The sequence below is a fragment of the Schistocerca nitens genome, chromosome 6 (genome assembly GCF_023898315.1).
Source record: "Schistocerca nitens isolate TAMUIC-IGC-003100 chromosome 6, iqSchNite1.1, whole genome shotgun sequence".
Classification (NCBI taxonomy): Eukaryota; Metazoa; Arthropoda; class Insecta; order Orthoptera; family Acrididae; genus Schistocerca; species Schistocerca nitens.
In genome coordinates, this window is record NC_064619.1 from 286,602,639 (window position 1) to 286,621,143 (window position 18,505).

At 44.9% G+C, this 18,505-nt stretch overlaps 1 protein-coding gene across 1 annotated transcript in view; it reads left to right on the forward strand.

Moving 5' to 3' along the window:
* The window catches only part of LOC126263323 (serine/arginine repetitive matrix protein 1-like), a 550,556-nt gene that overhangs the window by 125,421 nt on the left and 406,630 nt on the right, over positions 1 to 18,505 (forward strand). The gene's annotated exons all lie outside the window — the stretch shown is intronic.

Below are 18,505 nucleotides of genomic sequence, written 5' to 3' on the forward strand. Positions count from 1 at the left end.
CCCCATAAGTTTCGTACCTTCCACATCCACTGATCTGGCTGGAAGAATAGGTTGTTCAGTAAATATACACGGTCATTCTTCAAAAGGGCAGGTCTTCTGGTTTTTATTGGTAGTTCTTTGTTTTTAAAGGAAAACGGCACGTTTCAGTAAATATATGTACATCACAAGAGAATCGTAAATAAACAGTCTTTTAGTGTACTGTTTCATACCTCACGGAGTGCTTAGGAAACTAAGGAAAGGAAATTGTGATATCTTTTTTTTCGTTAGTTTTTTTAACACTACATACGCTCTATACTGTAAAAAAACTATGTTACAAAGCAGTGTAAACGATACTATTCGCGCTAATGCAATATCATATGCAGAAATGTAGCTTGCTGGCCGCTTGGCGCGCTGCTATCGCAGTTGGTAACAAAAACGAGACAGTGTGTCGCGAATGTTATTTTCGACTGCCGTGCAATTTTTATTTAATAAGAAGCGCATTACGAGGAATAAGTAGAACAGCTATTCCTTGGAATTTAATAATAATAATGCCTTGTGGATACGGCCTCCCGTCGGGTAAACCGTTCGCCTGGTGCAAATCTTTCGAGTTGACGCACTTCGGCGACTTGCATGTCGATGGGGATAAAATGATGATTAGGACGACACAACACCCATTCCCTGAGCGTAGAAAATCTCCGACCCAGCCGGGAATGGAACCCGGGCGGTTATGTATGACATTCCGTCGCGCTGACCACTCAGCTACTAAGGGGGGACTCGTTGGAATTGATAGAAGCTCTTATGACTCTGAACTTTAGACTCTTGACACAGAAGAACTTTATTCAACTTGCACCCAGATACGTATTTAGGCCCATATTGACACCTTCGGTTAAATATCCGTCGCTCGCAGACGAGTATTTCGCATCTTAAGCCCCTATTGACGGACGTTTCATAGGAAATGGATCATTTTTGGAGTCTCGAGGAACGGAAGTGTAGACCAGACAGGTAAACAGTTAATAATTCTAGCCTCCAGACAACAGAAGCCCCACAACGTGTAGGTCACTAACTTCTCGCCACCCGCCTACAGCTGCCATGACACAGCAGAAAACACGGCCGCAGCGCGGCGGGCGCAGCATCCAGTGGACGGGATTGTCTCCAAGTCTCCTCTCGCTGGTCAGAAGTTCCACCCGGCGCTGCTGTGAGAAGTGAGGGAACGCCAACAGCACCGAGATCTGTCCGCTAAGCCACGCCAGGCGGTCGGGCATTGTTTCTGTGCGGTGCTGTGCTTGGCGCGCAGCTGGACGGCCGGGCGCAGTGAACTCCCAAAAAGCGACCACGGAGAGCGCCTTCCGGTGGCCGTCCTCCGCTCCCAGCAGACGGGCGCACGTGGTACTGCCGACTGCCGACTGTTGCTTCTCTAGCTGCCCTGAGGGCGCTGTCGGCGGAACAAAGAAAGCACCGCGGCGTTCGACGCGGCATAACCCTCATTAGCATCACTGCAGAAAAGCTGTTTTCTCCTACATGATTCACGGCATCCTGTGTTTCTCGAACCACTCCTGGCTTTGTGACATGGCGCGTAATCTTGTTGAAAAATGCCACTACCACGGGGAAACAAAATCGTCACGAAGGCGTGCAAAAGATCTGCAATCAGTGTCCGACATTCCCTGACCATCACAGTGTCTTGTACGAGGTTCACTGGACCCATGGATGCCTATGTGAATGTTCCCCCTAGTACAATGGAGCCGCCGCCAGCTTGCCTCCATGCCGCAGTACAGGTATCAAGTAGAAGACGACGGATTCGCGCCCTCCAATTGGCATGATGATGAAGGTATCGGGATTCATCAGACCATGCAACGCTCTGCCACTGCACCAGCGTCTGGTGCCGATGGTCACGCGTCCATTTCAGTCATTGCCTCATGGATAGGTCGTCGGCTACCGAGGCCCATCGTTAGGAGTGTTCGGTGCGCTGTGTACTCAGACCCATTGTACTCTGCCCAGCGTTAAAACCTAACGTTAGTTCCGCCACAGTTCGCCGCCTGTCCTGTTTTACCAGTCTGCCCAGCCTACGACTTCCGACGTCTGTAATGAGGGGTGACCGCCCAATCCCCACGACGTCTGGATGTGATCTCCTCGGTTTCACCAAATATTGAAGACACTCACCACAGCACTCCTCGAACACCCGACAAGTAATTCAGTTTCCAAAATGCTCGTGCCGAGCCTCCGCGCCATCACAATCTGCCCTCGGCCAAGCTCAGATCGCACGCCTTCCCTAGTCTACACAATGATACCACATGCAACGTCCATGTGTCTGATTAACAGTCATTCCTCGCCACGTGAAGCTTCTATCACCTTGACGGGTTTATGTCAACAGTAGGGCCGGCCGCAGTGGCCGAGCGGCTCTAGACGATTCAGTCCGGAACAGTGCGTCTGCTACAGTCGCAGGTTCGAATCCTGCCTAGGGCGTGGATGTGTGTGATATCCTTAGGTTAGTTAGGTATAAGTAGTTACAAGTTCTAGGAGACTGATGATGGTTCAAATGGCTCTGAGTACTATGGGACTTAACTTCTGAGGTCATCAGTCTCCCAGAACTTAGAACTACTTAAACCTAACTAACCTAAGGACATCACACACATCCATGCCCGAGGCGGGATTCGAACCTGAGACCGCAGCGGTCGCGCGGTTCCAGACTGTAGCGCCTAGAACCGCTCGGCCACTCCGGCCGGCGAGACTGATGACCTCAGATGTTAAGTCCCATAGTGCTCAGAGCCATTTGAACCATTTTCAACAGTAGGTCGGTGGTCATGATATTGTGGCTCACCAGTGTATATCTCTGATAACAAGATCTTTACACTTGTCACCGAAATGGAATAAAAAGAAGATGAATGTAATCTCTCTTGGTGTATGACAATCCTGTAGAACGACGATAAATCTAGAAGTGCGTTTTTAAGTGACTGAAACAATAGACGGAAGTTATTATCATATTTGTGTTGCCTAAGTCACTGAAACTCCAAATCGTTTAAATTATATTGCATGCAGTAGCAGCAACAGTTCATTGCAGTAAGAAGCGTGTGTAACACCATAACTCTAGTGCTCTACTGATTTATTTTGCTTTTGTTTCATTTAATATTACATCGTTAAGCTTCTGTAAATGTGTTTGATTGAATAGATAACATAAAATTGTATACTCCTTTCTTTGTACAAACTTTGTGTCATGGTTTGATTCTATGCAAAGTAGTGTATCTGTCATTTAAATTCTTTGTCCCATTTGGAGTGAACAAAACTTACTATATATAATTGTAATTTCTGTGTGAATAATTTTTTGTAGAAGTGTCAATATGTGCAAACGTTCTGTTTTATTGAAAATGTTTGTTTGCTGTTATGTAAACTGCTGACCTTCACTTAGGGTTCTTAGTTATTTTGTACGTAAAAGGTGTAGTGGTTCCCCTCGGGAACGGAACTGAGTAGCGCGCGCAAATTGTGGTTGGCCTAGGTAGAAAAGGTGGAACAAGAGTCAGTCGGGGACGAGCTACCAAACTGTGCACTGCCATGTAAATGTTGCATATTGTGCTGGTTCCGAGAGAGGCTTTTTCTGCTACTTTCCAAATGCCTCGAATGGATGGATTAATAGCTGGAACGATTCTGGAATTGGTATTCATCATCGCTACCAAGAAGGGCCAGAGTCCAAAAATTCTGTCTGCAAATCCGTCTACCAACATGCAGTTGCCACCACATTGCGCAATCACTGTAAAGGAGTGCTATTATAATGTACAGTGAAGGATCAGCTTATTGGATGTGTTAGTGTGCTAAAATATAAGGTAACTTATAATTGAATTCATGTACCTACCTTGATTTTTCCCTATCACAACACCTTTCAGGTTCCTCTCCATTTAAATTATGATTACCGAGTATCCTAGTGTGTGGAAAAAATGAAAGCCTCATAACATTAAATAATGTTGTTTGATCTTTGGTAAGAAGGGAGTGTTTAGATTTACTGTGGATTTAATGAAATTGTGGGAGGTAGTAAATGTAGTCTTGTGAAAGCCTCCCAGGGATGGAAACAGTCTAATTTAAAGTTTAGTGGAGTATCAAAGTCACCTATTTAATCATTTACTTGAAAGTAGAAGGCTGTAGTAATAAAGTATAAATTAAAGTTCTTAAAATTGAGGCTTATAAAGTTTTGCTTAGTTAATGATCATAGTGCTATCTGTAGTACATTTTAAAAGGTGAGTCAGTTTCTTGAAAATTGGTCAACATTGTGTTTCACTGTAGTAAAAGTGGAAAACTGCATTAGTAGAAAATTATATGTTCATGATTGCTAAGTGTTTGTCTCTCTTGTGTATTGGAAGTGCATATTAATAGTATAACAGGATACACAGTCTGTCTGGTGTGATAATGCTAGGTAACAAGTTACGGAAAGATCACTATTTATGAAAACCATAATTTATTTATTCGAAAGACAGTGAAAAGTAACCTGTTAGTGAATTTCAACTAACTTTCATTTTAAATAGTAAAGTATTTAATTGAGAGAGACTTAACCTATGTCCAATTTATGATCCTGCAGTGAATGTTAATAGTAATGTTATAAAGACCATTCAGTTTGAACAAGCCCTGAAAGTAATAGTGTGTTTCGGTATCTGTTATAATTTTGCCAATAGTTTGTGCTGCTCTGGCTGTTAGCTTCAATCTTACCGTAAGCATATGTATGTGTCAGAGTTCATTGCACTCGCGTGTGACAAAGTATAGGTTGAGTTTATCCGTTAAAGTTACTAATAACTATATTCTCGATCAAGAATGTTAATCATTTTCTTGCCTAATTAGGCTGGCGACCGTTTCCTTTATCCATTAAACAGTGCAGATAGGCAAAAATTCTGTTTGTTACTGTTCAAATATTTACGTAATTTTGACTTTCACTTCCGATAAGCCACCTCCGTTAGGTACAGCACGGTCAACATAACAAAATTCCTCTCAGAGGGTAACTGCTCCGTTGCTTTATACCATAATTGCTTTAACAAGATAGTTTTATTTCACGACCTGCCTCCAACTTTAAGGTTATGGTATAGCAGTAGCAGACAGGAGTGTTATACGTGGAGCTACATTAGAATAGCGATTTGGAGGGAATGGAGACAGATTTGAAGCTCAGCCACCATTTTATTCATTGTGTACACAAAGCGAACAGCAAAGTAAACTAAAGGAAGTTTGGAAATGGATTGTAAAGATGTATAAAAGTCAATATAAATAATTATTGGGTTTGGCGAAGACGCTGTATTTCCGTCGGAACGGTAAAGTACTTCGAAGATCAGTTGAGATAAGCAGATAACTTCTCGTAAAGACATCATCAGGTTTATATTACTAAAACAAGGGTATTAGATTGTGGTGTAATTAAGACAGGGGATGCTGCACGAATTACATTAGGAAATGAGACGCTAAAAGTAGCGCTTTGAAACAAAGGTAGGGCACCCTCATAAGATCTGTCGACCTAGAGTAAGCCTTCGACTGGATAGACTGCTGCGAGAAAGAGTTACAGATTTTCTCCCCTACTTTTGGGCCTGTGCATCGAAGAAGTAGTGACGCAGTAAAAGAAAGATTAAGGTACAGAATTAAAATTCATTGACAAGACTGGCTGATGGCATTATGATATTCAGTGAAAGTGAGAAAGTATTACAGAAGGAAACGACGTGGCAAGCACAGAATATGGATTGAGAGTAAACCAAAGAAGAACAAACGTAAGGAGAGGTAGCGGAAATGACTTTAGCAATAAAAGTGTTATCAAAGTATGGAGCACGTAGTAGACGACTTGAAAAAAAAATTCTGCTACTTTGGAAGCAAATTAAAGAGTGACGCCCATAAGCAATGAGGATATAAGAGGCAGGCATATTAAATAAATGTCTTAATCTGAGGATTATTTTTTTGAGAATGTACGTCTGGAGCACTTCGTTGTTTGGAAGTGATTCATGGATTGTGAGAAAAAAAAAAAAAGCCGGCCGCGGTGGTCTCGCGGTTCTAGGCGCGCAGTCCGGAACCGTGCGACTGCTACGGTCGCAGGTTCGAATCCTGCCTCGGGCATGGATGTGTGTGATGTCCTTAGGTTAGTTAGGTTTAAGTAGTTCTAAGTTCTAGGGGACTAATGACCACAGCAGTTGCGACCCATAGTGCTCAGAGCTATTTTGAGAAAAAAGCAAAAGAAGGGAAATATATCGTCTAAGATTTGGTTTTACAGAAAGACACCGTAAGTGATGCGCTATTTTAGCGTTAGACGAGAGTTAACAGTGACTCTTCCAAACGTACAGAGAAGCAATTTTATGCATATAATGAAATGTTGACATACTCGGCACCATGTGGCAGGATAGTGATTTGGCGATGTGGAGTTCCAGATGTTAGGAATACTCGTTACGCAAAAGCCGGTGCAACAGCCGACCCCTGTGGCCGAGCGGTTCTGGGCGCTTCAGTCTGGAACCGCGGGACCGCTACGGTCGCAGGTTCGAATCCTGCGTCGGGCATAAATGTGTATGATGTCCTTAGGTTAGTCAGGTTTAAGTAGCTCTAATTTCTGGGGGATTGATGACCTCAAATGTTAAGTCCCTTAGTGCTCAGAGCCATTTGAACCATCCGGTGCAACATGCTTGATATTCCTTCGGAAGTGACAGCATCCTCAATCTTTAAATAATATGAACAGTATAATGTGCCATTAGGAATGAGTAAGAGATGGTAGATGTTGTGTACATAGCTCCACGTAGTCAGCGCGTACACAACATTCCCACTAGAGCGCGCCCCACTAAGCACAACAGCGCAGGCACAGCGCTCGTCCGTCTCCGCACTACGAGATGGCGCTACCTTAGAGACGGACCAAATTCTGCTTCCGCCGATCCGCGTATTAATACAGGGTGTTTCAAAAATGACCGGTATATTTGAAGCGGCAATAAAAACTAAACGAGCAGCGATAGAAATACACTGTTTGTTGCAATATGCTTGGGACAACAGTACATTTTCAGGCAGACAAACTTTCGAAATTACAGTAGTTACAATTTTCAACAACAGATGGCGCTGCGGTCTGGGAAACTCTATAGTATGATATTTTCCACATATCCACCATGTGTAGCAATAATATGGCGTAGTCTCTGAATGAAATTACCCGAAACCTTTGACAACGTGTCTGGCGGAATGGCTTCACATGCAGATGAGATGTACTGCTTCAGCTGTTCAATTGTTTCTGGATTCTGGCGGTACACCTGGTCTTTCAAGTGTCCCCACAGAAAGAAGTCACAGGGGTTCATGTCTGGCGAATAGGGAGGCCAATCCACGCCGCCTCCTGTATGTTTCGGATAGCCCAAAGCAATCACACGATCATCGAAATATTCATTCAGTAAATTAAAGACGTCGGCCGTGCGATGTGGCCGGGCACCATCTTGCATAAACCACGAGGTGTTCGCAGTGTCGTCTAAGGCAGTTTGTACCGCCACAAATTCACGAAGAATGTCCAGATAGCGTGATGCAGTAATCGTTTCGGATCTGAAAAATGGGCCAATGATTCCTTTGGAAGAAATGGCGGCCCAGACCAGTACATTTTGAGGATGCAGGGACGATGGGACTGCAACATGGGGCTTTTCAGTTTCCCATATGCGCCAGTTCTGTTTATTGACGAAGCCGTCCAGGTAAAAATAAGCTTCGTCAGTAAACCAAATGCTGCTCACATGCATATCGCCGTCATCAATCCTGTGCACTATATCGTTAGCGAATGTCTCTCGTGCAGCAATGGTAGCGGCGCTGAGGGGTTGCTGCGTTTGAATTTTGTATGGATAGAGGTGTAAACTCTGGCGCATGAGACGATACGTTGACGTTGGCGTCATTTGGACCGCAGCTGCAACACGGCGAACGGAAACCCGAGGCCGCTGTTGGATCACCTGCTGCACTAGCTGCGCGTTGCCCTCTGTGGTTGCCGTACGCGGTCGCCCTACCTTTCCAGCACGTTCATCCGTCACGTTCCCAGTCCGTTGAAATTTTTCAAACAGATCCTTTATTGTATCGCTTTTCGGTCCTTTGGTTACATTAAACCTCCGTTGAAAACTTCGTCTTGTTGCAACAACACTGTGTTCTAGGCGGTGGATTCCAACACCAGAAAAATCCTCTGTTCTAAGGAATAAACCATGTTGTCTACAGCACACGTGCACGTTGTGAACAGCACACACTTACAGCAGAAAGACGACGTACAGAATGGCGCACCCACAGACTGCGTTGTCTTCTATATCTTTCACATCACTTGCAGCGCCATCTGTTGTTGAAAATTGTAACTACTGTAATTTCGAAAGTTTGTCCGCCTGAAAATGTACTGTTGTCCCAAGCATATTGCAACAAACGGTGTATTTCTATCGCTGCTCGTTTAGGTTTTATTGCCGTTTCAAATATACCGGTCATTTTTGAAACACCCTGTATGTAACGCAGCCAATGAGATTGCTGCTAACGTAGAACCTTTTCTCCTCGCGGATCACACTCGCGCAGTGATACCTGAACGCGCGAGGTATTATAACGAATGTACAGACCTCCGATTAGTCTATCTGCATTTATCTGCACCAGTCTGTACCAGTCTGCATTTGTCTGTACCAGTCTATAGTCAAGTTTCAGTCTGCACCTAATAAGATTATCATATTCCTGTACATAGCCATGAAGATAAATGTATAGACACTTTGTCAAGTAGCAGAGATATGTGAGAATTAGATTAATGTACCAAGACCAAAGGAACTACAGATTGTCAATTGTAAATAGCATCCAGAATCAAGTTACGTAAGGTTTATGCTTGTTAGTATTTTAATAAATGTGTGTGAAAATTAATCAAGTTCTGTTTAAAGTTGGTCACCGTCAATCTGCTACTCTAAGCGTGCAAGTGGCATTTCTATCGTCTGACCTAACGGCAGAAGATAAACACGCCACAATAAGACCACGACACACATTGCTGACACTCGCCTACTTCGTTAGAGCGACGAGTCAAATAATCTGATGGTGTGTGTACCGAAGGTCTTACAGTACGCACACCACAGTAGCCAACGAACTTAACGCAGTGGTAAAACAGGTTCCCGTCAGATCACCGAAGTTAAGCGCTGTCGGGCTGGTCTTGCACTGGGACGGGTGACCATCGGGTCAGCCGAGAGCTGATGGCAAGCGAGGTGCACTCAGAACTTGTGAGGCAAACTGAGGAGTTACTTGATTGAGAGGTAGTGGCTCCGGTCACGTAAATTGACACACAGCCAGGAGAGATGGCTCTGAGCACTAAGGGACTTAACATCTTAGGTCATCAGTTCCCTCGAACTTAGAACTACTTAAACCTAAAGACAACACACATCCATGCCCGAGGCAGGATTCAAATCTGCGACCGTAGCAGTCCCGCGATTCCGGACTGCAGCGCCTAGAAACGCAAGCCACCGCACAGCCAGGAGAGCCGTGTGCTGACCACATGCGCCACCATATCCACATCCAGTGACGCCTGTGGGCTGAGGATGACACGGCAGCCGGTCGGTACCGTTGGGCCTTGCTAGCCTGTTCTGGCGAAGTTTAGTTTTATGTAAGAGGTGGTACCAGTACTTACCGTAGGATACTTAGGTTTCCTTACGTTACTAACGTGCTTGTTTTGTTTAGATGTGGCAAAATAAACGTCGACAGTTTATTCAAATTGGCTTCTTCCTTTTTTGCGAACATCAGTATCTCGAACCCAAGTTTTGTTTCTTCAGCACAGTAACGGTAGCTCGCAGATGATTAAAGTGGTTCGTTTGCTCAGTGTGTTGCAGAGGTTTCAGCAATTCGATCGGCGGAAGTGGACCGTGAATGAATTTTCCGCAGGGTTGAACTCCAGTGGAACATGATACGCGGGGCTGTAACGGCAGGCGCTGGTCGCAAAATGACGCTCGCATTCGAGTGGCTAACGTGTAAAAACCTGACTTCGGAGACCCATGAAAACACCCTGTGTAGCAATCAACAAGGATTCTCGACGACCGTTGAAAATACCCTCTATAGCAATCAAACACGGATTCCGCTAATAGAGACGTTGTAGAACTCAGCCCATTTTGTTCGCCAGTGTGATCCAGAGCGCAACAGGTAACGGGTCCCCGACGCCGTGTTCCTTGTCTTCCGTCAGGCATTTGATACGGTCACGGACTATCGCTCAATGAACAAAATAGGAGCTTACGAATAACGGACCAATTTTGTGATGTAAATGTAAAAGTAACTGCAGAAGTGCCCAAAAGAAATTTTGTGAGGCTGTTGGTGCTGGTGGGTAACGTACGAGGTTCTGTGTTTGTGGATGCTCGTGTCGCGTACAGGGAAATTGCAACCCAAAAAGTAATAATTGAAACGCGGAGAGTGACGCTGTGGTCCAGCGCGTAGTGCTGAGACTGGCAACTGGCCATCAATGGAAGACAACTCTCTCATACTATGCATGTTGTACTCACGAACCTCCTAACACAGGAAAGTACACTACTGGCCATTAAAATTGCTACACCAAGAAGAAAATGCAGATGATAAACGGGTATTCATTGGACAATATATTATACTAGAAATGACATGTGATTACATTTTCAGGCAATTTGGGTGCATAGATCCTGAGAAATCAGTACCCAGAACAACCACCTCTGGCCGTAATAACGGCCTTCATACGCCTGGGCATTGTGTCCAACAGAGCTTGGATGACGTGTACAGGTACAGCTGCCCATGCAGCTTCAACACGATATCACAGTTCATCAAGAATGGCGTTTTGTGACGAGCCAGTTCCTCGGCCACCATTGACCACACGTTTTCAGTTGGTGAGAGATCTGGAGAATGTGCTAGCCAGGGCAGCAGTCGAACATTTTCTGTATCCAGAAAGGCCCGTGCAGGACCTGCAACATGCGGTTGTGCATTATCCTGCTGAAATGTAGGGTTTCGCAAGGATCGAATGAAGGTTAGAGCCACAGGTCGTAACGCATCTGAAATGTAACGTCCACTGTTCAAGGTGCCGTCAATGCGAACAAGAGGTGACCGAGACGTGTAACCAATGGCACCCCATACCATCACGCCAGGTGATACGCCAGTATGGCGATGACGAATACACGCTCCCAATGTGCGTTCACCGCGATGTCACCAAACACGGATGTGACCATCACGATGCTGTAAACAGAATCTGGATTCATCCGAAAAAATGACGTTTTGCCATTCGTGCACCCAGGTTCGTCGTAGAGTACACCATCGCAGGCGCTCCTGTCTGTGATGCAGCGTCAAGGGTAGCCGCAGCCATGGTCTCCGAGCTGATACTCCATGCTGCTGCAAACGTCGTCGAACTGTTACTGCAGACTGTTGTTGTCTTGCAAACGTCCCCATCTGTTGACTCAGGGATCGAGACGTGGCTGCATGATCCGTTACAGCCATACGGATAAGATGCCTGTCATGTCGACTGCTAGTGATACGAGGCAGTTGGGATCCAGCACGGCGTTCCGTATTATCCTCCTGAACCCACCGATTCCATATCCTGCTAACAGTCATTGTATCCCGACCAACGCGAGCAGCAATGTCGCGATACGATAAACCGCAATCGCCATAGGCTACAATCCGACCTTTATCAAAGTCGGAAACGTGATGGTACGCACTTCTCATTACACGACGCCTCAAAACAACGTTTCACCAGGCAATGCCGGTCAACTGCTGTTTGTGTATGAGAGTTCGGTTGGAAACTTTCTTCATGTCAGCAGGTTGTGGGTGTCGCCACCGGCGGCAACCTTGAGTGAATGCTCTGAAAAGCTAATCATTTGCATATCACATCATCTTCTTCCTGCCGGTTAAATTTCACATCTGTAGCACGTCATCTTTGTGGTGCAGCAATTTTAATGGCCAGTAGTGTAATTGTCGTATTTAGGTGGCGTGCTTGCAGTATTAGAAACAGGCTTCTCAAAGGTCGATCACTATTATAACAGATACAACAGGCAACTCAATAAGTTATTAAAAATATTCAGCGTGATATCTCATTGACTGGAGTAGAATTGTCTTGAGTGATGAGTTCCAATTCGAACTGAGCCCTGATGGGTAGTGGAGATGTGTCTGGAGATGCCCCAGACAGCGTTGGGATACAGACTTGACTCCATGCAGCTCAACACCACAAATGATGGTTTGGGATGCCATTTCATTTCATAGCAGGATCCCTTTGATTGTCATCCGAGTCACCTTTACAACCCAGCGGTCCGTCGACGAATTCTACGTCCCACTCTGTTGGCCGTAGTGGCAAGCAATTCTGGGCTTACATTTCAGCATGATAATTCCCGTCCGCACACTGAGAGTATTTCTACCTTATGCTCGTGTTTGAGATACCTTAAGTCGGCCAGTTAGGCCGATGGACCACTCTCCACTTGATGACATTCGGAGCATTTTGGGCAAGGCCTTCGAATCAACTTGGCATTTTGATGATCCAACGTGCCAGATGGATAGAATTTGGCACGATATCTCTCAGGAGGACATTTAACAACTGTATCAATCAGTGGCAAGCCGAATAACTGCTTGCTTAATGACCAGATGTGGATCAGCATGTTATTGACTTGCTCAGTTTCTAAAGCTGTTTCTCTTGAATAAATCATATAACTTCTTTGTGCACGTACATCACATCTAACGGTCTCCGTTCCTTTCGACCATTCTGTCGTTTTTTGTCCTAGACTATGTAATGTTAACAAACTTCAACGTTTGAAACTGGAAAGCATTCATGCCCAATGAGGATGGGCCTCATGGAATCGGAGCTGTGAACGGCGAAAGAGAGGCCTCAGCAGTTGCCGGAACAAGAACTCGAGCTCTCTGTGGCACGTCTCGGGCGCCGGTAAGAAACTGTGCTTCCGAAGGCGCTGCCAGTGGCCTGCAGAGAAACAGAGCGTCATTGACCGGCGATGGCGTGGGGCGGGAGGACACACAGGGAGCGAGACTGGCGTCACCGAGAGCTTCCTGGGCAGCAGACCGCACCAACTGTGTCCGCTGCGTTGTTCCGCCTCTGCCCAAATACCGAGATGCTGGACCACGTTCTGCTTCAGGCAGCCCCGTCCCTCCCTAGTAATCACCTAGCTGAGCTTAGAAGCTCCTGTTGCCGTTTTCTCTCCGTATTCGCCAATTTAATAGAGTAATGGAAATGGAAAGATTTATAGTATGGACCATAAGACAGATAATATCAAATTTTTATGACAGTGTTCGACGCACAGCCGCCATTAAATGGTTAAACTTTTATTCCTCTAAAAACTGATCTCAATCGTCAACATTAGTTTAATGCACAGACGGAAAAAATCAGTAGCGTGACATAACCAAAGTTGGTACACGTCCTTCAACATCTGAATGATGATGTCTACTAAAATTTCGCGCCAGTCGCATCAAGTAGGTCTACTAGCGCCACTATGAGGATGCAAATCAGATTTGCTGTAAATACACGCTATAATGGACATGAGACTGAAGACGGTGAGTTGATGTTAGCGAAGATTGGTTGGTTGGTTTTGGGGAAGGAGACCAAACAGCGAGGTTATCGGTCTCATCGGATTAGGGAAGGACGGGGAAGGAAATCGGCCGTGCCCTTTGAAAGGAACCATCCCGGCATTTGCCTGGAGCGATTTAGGGAAATCACGGAAAACTTAAATCAGGATGGCCGGATGCGGGATTGAACCGTCGTCCTCCCGAATGCGAGTCCAGTGTCTAACCACTGCGCCACCTCGCTCGGTGTTAGCGAAGAATTCCTTTAAGTCGACAAAGACGCTATTATCGACACTTCTTGGAGTTTGATCAGAGTCGTGTAATATGGCTACGAGAAGATGAATCTTTGTTCTGCGATACTGCAGAAAGACTTAACAAGAATGCATTCACTGTACATGACTCTGGCAGCGGTAGTCATGAGAATGTGCTGTCACAAGAAGACCGGTCTACGGACGGCCAAGAGGCACTACAGACAGGGAAGGCCATCGTGTTCGGCATGCTCTGGCGCATCGTACTGCATCTGCAAGTGCAATTTGAACAGCAGTTGGCACCACCGTGAGCCAACGAACTGTTACAAATCGGTCACTTCAGGAACAACATCGATCCACACACCCTGTAGACTGCATTTCATTGACCCCAAACCACCGTCATTTGCAGCTTCGATGGGTTCAAGCGAGAGCTCATTAGAGAGCAGGGTTGAGGTCTGTTGTGTTTTCTGATGTAAGAAGGTTCTGACTCGGTGCTAGAGATGGCCCTGTGTTATTTAGATGGGTTCCAGTTGAGGGCTTGCAACCAACTTGTCTGCGTGCTACGTATTTGTGCCTACACCTGGAGTTATGGTATGGGGTGTTATTTCATAAGACAGCAGCAGTAGTCTCGTGGTTATCCCACGCGTCCTGACCGAGCGAGGTGGCGCAGTGGTTAGCACACTGGACTCACATTCGGGAGGACGACGGTTCAATCCCGCGTCCGGCCATCCTGATTTAGGTTTTCCGTGATTTCCCTAAATCGCTCCAGGCCAATGCCGGGATGGTTCCTCTGAAAGGGCACGGCCGACTTCCTTCCCCGTCCTTCCCTGATCCGGCGAGACCGATGACCTCGCAGTTTGGTCTCTTCCCACAAACAACCCAAACCCCACGCGTCCTGACGGCATTTGTATGTCAGTCTGGTGACTCGACCTGCTGTGCTGCCATTCGTGAACAGCATTCAAGGTTTGTTTTCCAACAGGATAACGCTCGCCCACATACCACTGTTGTAACCCAACAAGCTCTACAGGGTATCAGGATATTCCCTTGGCTTTTTCGATCACCAGATCTGTCTCCAATAGAGGACATATGGGTCCTCATCCGACAACAACTCCAACAGCATCATCCACAACCAGCATTAACCGTCCCTGTGTTGACCGACAAAGTGCAACAGGCATGGAACTGCAGCCCACAGACTGACTTCAAAGACAGCTCCGTGCCAGATGCCCCACAGCGCTCATTCCACTGACGCAAAACCTTCACCATTTCCAACTTCAGTCGTATCAAGCGAGAACTCACTGAAGGGCAGGGTGGAGATTTGTTGAGTTTACTGATTACAGGTGGGTCTGCGACGGTGCCAGTAATTGCTGTGTGTTGGTTATAGGATGCCAGTTGAAGGCTGTGACCGACCTGTCTGCGTGCTAGACACCTGGACCTGCACCTAGAAGTATGGTCTGGGGTGCGATTGCATATGACAGCAGAAGCAGTAGTAGTTGCGCCACACACCCTTATTGTACTTCAATCTGGCGATTCGAGACAGCATTCCAGGGGTTGTTTTCCAACAGAATAATGCTCATCCACATACCACTGTTGTAACCCAAACGCTCTACAGTGTGTCGACATTTTACCTTGGCCTGCTCAATCCGAGCACGTATGGGACATCATCGACGACAACTCCAACGTAATCCACAACAAGCATTAATCATCCCTGTATTGACCGACCAAGTGCAACAGGTATGGCACACTGACATCCGACACCTTCACAACACAATGCATGCACGTTTGCATGCGTCCATTTAAAATTGTGGCTGCATTTCACATTTGCAATGGCTTACCTCAGACCGACTTTAACCTGTGATCTCGCAATGTTAATCACTTTCATATGTTACACAGACAAATGTATTGCTAAAATTCCATATAAAGTATTTTTGGTGTTGTTATTTTTTTCCGTCTGTATATGTGGCCCTCAGTGGCACTAATACGCTTTTCTATTCATTGTGGTATGGAACCAAACAGGTTCCCAAATTATCGTATGGAATTTCGTACCATGCCTGGAACACATGCCATGCCAGTTCACGAAAATTCCCGGCTGGAGGCTACTATATGTCTTCCCATCGCATTTGGACGTTCTCTATACGTGACAAATCGAGACAGGGCAGCCCAGTCAAGTAGACATACATTCCTCGACGTATTTGCGGTGTGAACTGCAGCGTGAGTTCTTCCACTATCCTGCTGAAATATGTCATTCTTGCATTATCCTGATGAAATATACCATTTGGTCTCCTCGTCTAGAAGGGTATGCGACAACAAGGTTTGTCATTCTTGCCACATACTGCTGAGCATTCAGCCTCCTTCAGTAATTACCAGAGCAGTACTGTTATCATTTTCAGTGGCTCCTCACACCACAGTTCCAGGTATTGCTTCTTGTGGCCTTTCGTCTGGTCTTTATAAAGTTACCGTCAGGATTTACTATTTAATCACACTCTTCAGTTACGAAAAACGACCGTGAGCACGGGACCCCCAGTGCCGTGCTACAGCAGAAATTTCAAGTCCATGCAATAACAATGCATGCAATTTTACTTTTGTGTGCACAAAAATAAGAAACTGAAATCAAAAAGAAAGTTAATGTTGATAATAATTGGAACGCACCCTTAGATATTACTAGTGATGTAATATTGTATGCTACTGGCTTGCGTAGAAACAATGTGGAATAATGGTAATAAATAAGCACTCGCAGACCCATAGTTTATATAAGTGTAGTGCCGAAATAATAAGTATCTCGACATTATCCTTTCAAGTAATGACTGCTATGGTTTTGTAATGTCAGTTGTGAAATAATTATCAACCAGAAACTATTTCATTAAGTGTGTTTTAAATAAATTTATGTCGAAGTAAATACGGAAACAGTCACTGAGAAGCTGAATTTCACAAATTGTCTTTGAAGTTATGTAGTTTGGTGTTGTATACAACGTGATTCTTATTGTCATTTGGTAATCTGGTCGACAAGGTTATGTGACAACAGGGTTTTGTCATTCTTGCCACATACTGGTGAGCCTCAGCCTCCTTCAATAATTACCAAATTCAATTTTTATATGATAGAGCTTTATCTCCACATCCTGTACATAACGTTCTATTAAACTATTTATTTTGAGGTTGTTCTCACTCATTAATGTTTTAATATTTGTTGGTGAAGATATCTTCATTTTTGCAAGATTTTTACAAAGTTTATTTTTATGTGAAGCGTACTTGGAACATCCCAAAATGATTGGTCAAGATGCTTGTTGTTTTCTAAATGCTTACTGCATGTGAGAGAGTCTGTCACTCCAGACCTGTAGAAGCGTGCAGGGAAACATGCGTGTCCCAACCTTATTGTATTAACTGATGTAACGTACCTCCTTGGGAGATTTTTCTGACTACCGCTGGACTGAAGCGGTCCAAAAGTCCTTTTTTCTACTGTGATGTTTGCCATTGTTTGCTCCTATTGTTTGTTTGGTATTTGCTTTTTATTTTTTTTGCTTTTTTTTCGGGGAGAAAGTCAGAATTGGGAGACTGTGTAAATATTGACTTCCCTTCTTTGATGCTGTCTTTTGCAGGACCATCTGCTAGTTTCTTATGCCGAATACCTGAGTGCCCCTTTATGCACGTTAGATGTATGGATTTTTTTCGTTGTTGGCTTCCGTTATTAATTCCACCAAATCGCAGATACAACTGTTTTCAGTTTTCCACTTTCGATGCTCTAATTGCTCTACGGTCAGTCAGAATTAGTGTCTTGTTCCCTTTTTCGGTTCCAAGCTTAACTGCTTCTTTAATAGCTATTACTTCTGCTGTGTAAATACTTCTTAATGGTGGTAATAAAAACTTTTTAGCTATCAGCATCCTAGGGAAATAATAAACGGAACCAACTCGCTCATGAGTTTTGGACCCGTCTGTGTACATATATGCAAAAAAATCTGGTCATTCGCATTCCTGTTAATTTATTACTTCCATTTATGCTCTAAGCTCTTCACCCTATCTGCCTGGTAGATAAAAAAAATTCAGGTTGGTAAACTGTTGTTCCATATCCTTTACTAAACATTGGTAACATCCGGTCCTCCCATGTCAAAGAGAACGTAAATCTGAGACATCGGAAGCCTGTTACTAAGAGTGGTATTCTTTTGTATTCAGCTAGGTATCCTCTTTCTGCGAACCACTTAACTTTAACTATAATGAGATGACTATTTACTCTGCTCCAATACTGCTCAGTCTACGTTTTGTAAGTTATCTGAACTTTTAAAAAATATGCCACACACACATAACAAGAAGCAAAAATACAATTTTGCACATAATAAACATACAAGGGCTATTCAGGAAGTAAGGTCCGACTGGGCGCGAAATGAAAACTACATTGAAAATCCGACGAAGCTTTGGACGTACGCGTTGGCAGCGTCACTAGTTTGTCTGTCAATCGTGCCACGTTGTTCTTTTCAGTTCTGAGCGCACAGTGAGCGCATAAAGACGCCTAGAAAATAGTATCTCCCGCCAAGAATGGCTGTCTGCCGTGAAATTTCACCTGATTTCATGCAGCCCACTTAACATAACTGTCATGCATTTCCTTCTTCGTGATAATTCTCGGCAGTAGACTGCAGGGACAACGAAGACGCTCCAGCAGCGTTTTTGGTTTGAAGTCTTTGATCACTCACCATACAACCCTGACGGGGCTCCCTCTGATTTTCATCTCTGCTAGCACGAATCGCTGGCCATGAGGACAACATTTTTGGCATAGACAGCGAGCTGCAGACCGGCGTAGAGAATTGCGGGAAACAAAGGCGGCTGGCTTCTATGACAGGGCTATTGGAAAG